This window comes from Oncorhynchus keta, unplaced genomic scaffold (genome assembly GCF_023373465.1).
Source record: "Oncorhynchus keta strain PuntledgeMale-10-30-2019 unplaced genomic scaffold, Oket_V2 Un_contig_2799_pilon_pilon, whole genome shotgun sequence".
NCBI classification, from domain to species: Eukaryota; Metazoa; Chordata; class Actinopteri; order Salmoniformes; family Salmonidae; genus Oncorhynchus; species Oncorhynchus keta.
Window position 1 is genome coordinate 46,348 of NW_026285802.1, and position 6,153 is coordinate 52,500.

Genomic DNA, 6,153 nt, shown 5'->3' on the forward strand with positions numbered 1-6,153 from the left:
GTAACACAGAGGGGGAGAATGTTCTAGAATATAACGTCCAGTGTGTTAACACAGAGGGGAGAATGTTCTAGAATATAACGTCCAGTGTGTCAACACAGAGGGGAGAATGTTCTAGAATATAACGTCCAGTGTGTCAACACAGAGGGGAGAATGTTCTAGAATATAACGTCCAGTGTGTCAACACAGAGGGGGGAGAATGTTCTAGAATATAACTGCGTCAGTGTGTCCAGTGTGTCAACACAGAGGGGAGAATGTTCTAGAATATAACGTCCAGTGTGTCAACACAGAGGGGGAGAATGTTCTAGAATATAACGTCCAGTGTGTCAACACAGAGGGGGAGAATGTTCTAGAATATAACGTCCAGTGTGTCAACACAGAGGGGGAGAATGTTCTAGAATATAACGTCCAGTGTGTTAACACAGAGGGGGAGAATGTTCTAGAATATAACGTCCAGTGTGTTAACACAGAGGGGGAGAATGTTCTAGAATATAACGTCCAGTGTGTTAACACAGAGGGGGAGAATGTTCTAGAATATAACGTCCAGTGTGTTAACACAGAGGGGGAGAATGTTCTAGAATATAACGTCCAGTGTGTTAACACAGAGGGGGAGAATGTTCTAGAATATAACGTCCAGTGTGTCAACACAGAGGGGGAGAATGTTCTAGACACAGGGGAGAATGTTCTAGAATATAATGCTCAGTGTGTCAACACAGAGGGGGAGAATGTTCTAGAATATAACGCCCAGTGTGTTAACACAGGGAGAATGTTCTAGAATATAACGTCCAGTGTGTTAACACAGAGGGGGAGAATGTTCTAGAATATAATGTCCATGTAGATGACAGAGGGGGAGAAGGTAAAGTCCAGTGTGTTAACACAGAGGGGGAGAATGTTCAGCAGTGTGTCAACACAGAGGGGGAGAACTAGAATATAATCCAGTGTGTTATTAATAACAGACACACAGAGGGGGGAATGTTCTAGAATATAAGTCCAGTGTGACAGACACACAGAGGGGAGAATGTTCTAGAATATAATGCTCTCCAGTGTGTTAACACAGAGGGGAGAATGTTCTAGATATAGCGTCCAGTGTGTCCAGAGGGGGAGAATGTTCTAGAATATAACGTCCGACACAGAGGGGAGAATGTTCTAGAATATAATGTCCAGTGTGTTATCACAGGGAGGAAGTTGGACAGTAAGCAGCAACATGTAGATGACAAGGTAAAGATAAATGCAGCTGTTACAACATAGTTATTAAAACAGGATGAATATCAAGTAGACAGACACACAGAGGAGAGGTGAAGTATTGCTCTCATCCCTCGCTCGCCTCACCTTCAAACTCTCTCTACCCCTCCAGTCCCCCTCCCCCTTCTTCCCCCTCCTCTCTCCCTCTCCCTCCCTCTCCCCCTCCTTCAAACTCTCTCTACCCCTCCAGTCCCCCTCCCCCTTCTTCCCCCTCTCTCCCCTCTCGCTCACCTTCAAACTCTCTCCCCCTCCAGTCCCCCCCTCCTTCCCTCTCTCCCCTCCAGTCCCCCTCCCCTTCCCCTCTCAGTCCCCTCCTTCTCTCCCCTCCAGTCCCCCCCTTCTTCCCTCTCTCTCCCCTCCTCCCTCCCCTCTCTCTCCCTCCCCCTCCAGGTTAGACAAAACGGCTCCTGGGGGACAATGTATGTGTAATTAGTTAGTCATTACATTTCTCAGGCGCAGAGTGACCCGTGACCTGTCCGTATCCCTCCCTCCTCTTGTGTTTGTTTGTCTGTTAGCTGAAAGGTCCAACCAGAACAGCTGTAACAGCGGCGTGATGCCACTACTGTGGCTCCTCGGTTTCATCTACTTATCTATAACACTGTGGCTCCTCGGTTTCATCTACTTATCTAGAACACTGCGGCTCCTCGGTTTCATCTACTTATCTATAACACTGCGGCTCCTCGGTTTCATCTACTTATCTAGAACACTGTGGCTCCTCGGTTTCATCTACTTATCTAGAACACTGTGGCTCCTCGGTTTCATCTACTTATCTATAACACTGTGGCTCCTCGGTTTCATCTACTTATCTATAACACTGTGGCTCCTCGGTTTCATCTACTTATCTAGAACACTGTGGCTCCTCGGTTTCATCTACTTATCTATAACACTGTGGCTCCTCGGTTTCATCTACTTATCTAGAACACTGTGGCTCCTCGGTTTCATCTACTTATCTATAACACTGTGGCTCCTCGGTTTCATCTACTTATCTATAACACTGTGGCTCCTCGGTTTCATCTACTTATCTATAACACTGTGGCTCCTCGGTTTCATCTACTTATCTAGAACACTGTGGCTCCTCGGTTTCATCTACTTATCTATAACACTGTGGCTCCTCGGTTTCATCTACTTATCTAGAACACTGTGGCTCCTCGGTTTCATCTACTTATCTATAACACTGTGGCTCCTCGGTTTCATCTACTTATCTAGAACACTGTGGCTCCTCGGTTTCATCTACTTATCTATAACACTGTGGCTCCTCGGTTTCATCTACTTATCTATAACACTGTGGCTCCTCGGTTTCATCTACTTATCTATAACACTGTGGCTCCTCAGTTTCATCTACTTATCTATAACACTGTGGCTCCTCGGTTTCATCTACTTATCTAAAACACTGTGGCTCCTCGGTTTCATCTACTTATCTAAAACACTGTGGCTCCTCGGTTTCATCTACTTATCTAAAACACTGTGGCTCCTCGGTTTCATCTACTTATCTACAACACTGTGGCTCCTCGGTTTCATCTACTTATCTACAACACTGTGGCTCCTCGGTTTCATCTACTTATCTAAAACACTGTGGCTCCTCGGTTTAATCTACTTATCTAGAACACTGTGGCTCCTCGGTTTCATCTACTTATCTAGAACACTGTGGCTCCTCGGTTTCATCTACTTATCTAGAACACTGTGGCTCCTCGGTTTCATCTACTTATCTAAAACACTGTGGCTCCTCGGTTTCATCTACTTATCTAGAACACTGTGGCTCCTCGGTTTCATCTACTTATTTATAACACTGTGGCTCCTCGGTTTCATCTACAACACTGTGGCTCCTCGGTTTCATCTTATCTAGAACACTGTGGCTCCTCGGTTTCATCTACTTATCTATAACACTGTGGCTCCTCGGTTTTTACAACACTGTGGCTACGGTTTCATCTATAACACTGTGGCTCCTCAGTTTCATCTACTTATCTATAACACTGTGGCTCCTCGGTTTCATCTACTTATCTAGAACACTGTGGCTCCTCGGTTTCATCTACTTATCTATAACACTGTGGCTCCTCGGTTTCATCTACTTATCTAGAACACTGGCTCCTCGGTTTCATCTACTTATCTAAAACACTGTGGCTCCTCGGTTTCATCTACTTATCTATAACACTGTGGCTCCTCGGTTTCATCTACTTATCTATAACACTGTGGCTCCTCGGTTTCATCTACTTATCTAGAACACTGTGGCTCCTCGGTTTCATCTACTTATCTAGAACACTGTGGCTCCTCGGTTTCATCTACTTATCTAAAACACTGTGGCTCCTCGGTTTCATCTACTTATCTAGAACACTGCGGCTCCTCGGTTTTTCATCTCGGTTTATCTACAACACTGTGGCTCCTCGGTTTCATCTACTTATCTAGAACACTGTGGCTCCTCGGTTTCATCTACTTATCTATAACACTGTGGCTCCTCGGTTTCATCTCTTATCAACACTGTGGCTCCTCGGTTTCATCTACTTATCTAGAACACTGTGGCTCCTCGGTTTCATCTACTTATCTAGAACACTGTGGCTCCTCGGTTTCATCTACTTATCTAGAACACTGTGGCTCCTCGGTTTCATCTACTTATCTATAACACTGTGGCTCCTCGGTTTCATCTACTTATCTAGAACACTGTGGCTCCTCGGTTTCATCTACTTATCTAAAACACTGTGGCTCCTCGGTTTCATCTACTTATCTAGAACACTGTGGCTCCTCGGTTTCATCTACTTATCTAGAACACTGTGGCTCCTCGGTTTCATCTACTTATCTAGAACACTGTGGCTCCTCGGTTTCATCTACTTATCTATAACACTGTGGCTCCTCGGTTTCATCTACTTATCTAGAACACTGTGGCTCCTCGGTTTCATCTACTTATCTAGAACACTGTGGCTCCTCGGTTTCATCTACTTATCTAAAACACTGTGGCTCCTCGGTTTCATCTACTTATCTATAACACTGTGGCTCCTCGGTTTCATCTACTTATCTATAACACTGTGGCTCCTCGGTTTCATCTACTTATCTATAACACTGTGGCTCCTCGGTTTCATCTACTTATCTATAACACTGTGGCTCCTCGGTTTCATCTACTTATCTATAACACTGTGGCTCCTCGGTTTCATCTACTTATCTATAACACTGTGGCTCCTCGGTTTCATCTACTTATCTATAACACTGTGGCTCCTCGGTTTCATCTACTTATCTATAACACTGTGGCTCCTCGGTTTCATCTACTTATCTAGAACACTGTGGCTCCTCGGTTTCATCTACTTATCTATAACACTGTGGCTCCTCACTGTTTCATCTGCCAGACTTATCTATAACACTGTGGCTCCTCGGTTTCATCTACATCCCTATCTAGCAACACTGATGGCTCCTCGGCCCCTTCCTCTATCTGAACCAGTGCTGTCACATAACACTGTGGCTCCTCGGTTTCATCTCAAAGACTTATCTACAGTCACTGTGGCTCCTGGTTTCATCAAATCAAAGACCTGAGAACACTGTGGCTCCTGGTTTCATCTACTTATCTAGAACACTGTGGTCACCTGAACCGGTTTCATCTACCTGATACACTCTTACAGTCACCTGACCTGAGACACTTACAGTCACCTGATCCACTGTGGCTCCTGGACCTGATTTCATCTACTTATCTAGAACACTGTGGCTCCTGGACCTGGTTTCATCTACTTATCTAGAACACTGTGGCTCCTCGGTTTCATCTACTTATCTATAACACTGTGGCTCCTCGGTTTCATCTACTTATCTATAACACTGCGGCTCCGCTCCACCCTGAGTCACTGTTCCCTGGCGTCTCTGCCAGACTATCTGGGCATCGCTTGAAAGGATCCCATACCTCCTTTCCTACCTCCTTTCCTCCCACCTGACATCCCTTCTTCAGCACTGCAGCATAATTAATGGGAGACGGATCTCTAGATACTGGCCCCTGTCCTCTCTATCTGAACCAGTGCTGTCACATTTACCAGCAGGACGGGCCTGGACCTGATATTAAATCAAATCAAATACCTGATACACTCTTACAGTCACCTGGTCCTGATCCACTCTTACAGTCACCTGAACCTGAGACACTCTTACAGTCACCTGGACCTGATACACTCTTACAGTCAAATCAAATCACCTGGACCTGATCCACTCTTACAGACACCTGAACCTGATACACTCTTACAGACACCTGGACCTGATCCATTACAGACACCTGAACCAAATCAACAGACCTGATACACTCTTACAGTCACCTGGACCCGATCCACTCTTACAGTCACCTGGACCTGATACACTCTTACAGTCACCTGGACCTGATACACTCTTACAGTCACCTGGACCTGATATTAAATCAAATCAAATCAAATACCTGATACACTCTTACAGTCACCTGGACCTGATACACTCTTACAGTCACCTGGACCTGATCCACTCTTACAGTCACCTGGACCTGATACACTCTTACAGTCACCTGGACCTGATACACTCTTACAGTCACCTGGACCTGATACACTCTTACAGTCACCTGGACCTGATACACTCTTACAGTCACCTGGACCTGATCCACTCTTACAGTCACCTGGACCTGATACACTCTTACAGTCACCTGGACCTGATACACTCTTACAGTCACCTGGACCTGATACACTCTTACAGTCACCTGGACCTGATACACTCTTACAGTCACCTGGACCTGATACACTCTTACAGTCACCTGGACCTGATACACTCTTACAGTCACCTGGACCTGATACACTCTTGACTACGGCCACTGAGATTCATCAACACTATTGAATTGCAGACTACGGCCACGGAGATTCATCACAAAGCTGAAATCAGATATAAAGAGAATACGCTAGACTCCATCTCTCAGGGTTCAGACAGAAAGAGGAGATG

General features: G+C 45.4%; 1 long non-coding RNA gene across 2 annotated transcripts in view; it reads right to left on the minus strand.

Moving 5' to 3' along the window:
* Nucleotides 1–5,392: 5,392 nt before the first annotated feature.
* The window catches only part of LOC127923030 (uncharacterized), a 1,083-nt gene continuing 322 nt past the window's right edge, over nucleotides 5,393–6,153 (minus strand). Inside the window, exons 1-3 of one of the 2 annotated variants that reach the window (XR_008113074.1) lie at nucleotides 5,627–6,153; nucleotides 5,490–5,543; nucleotides 5,393–5,452 (exon numbers count right to left, since the gene is read on the minus strand). The exon at nucleotides 5,627–6,153 is cut by the window's right edge and continues 322 nt beyond it. This is a non-coding gene — a long non-coding RNA (uncharacterized LOC127923030). Of the gene's footprint in view, nucleotides 5,453–5,489; nucleotides 5,571–5,626 lie in introns of both variants that reach the window. The other variant, XR_008113073.1, reaches the window with a different exon arrangement.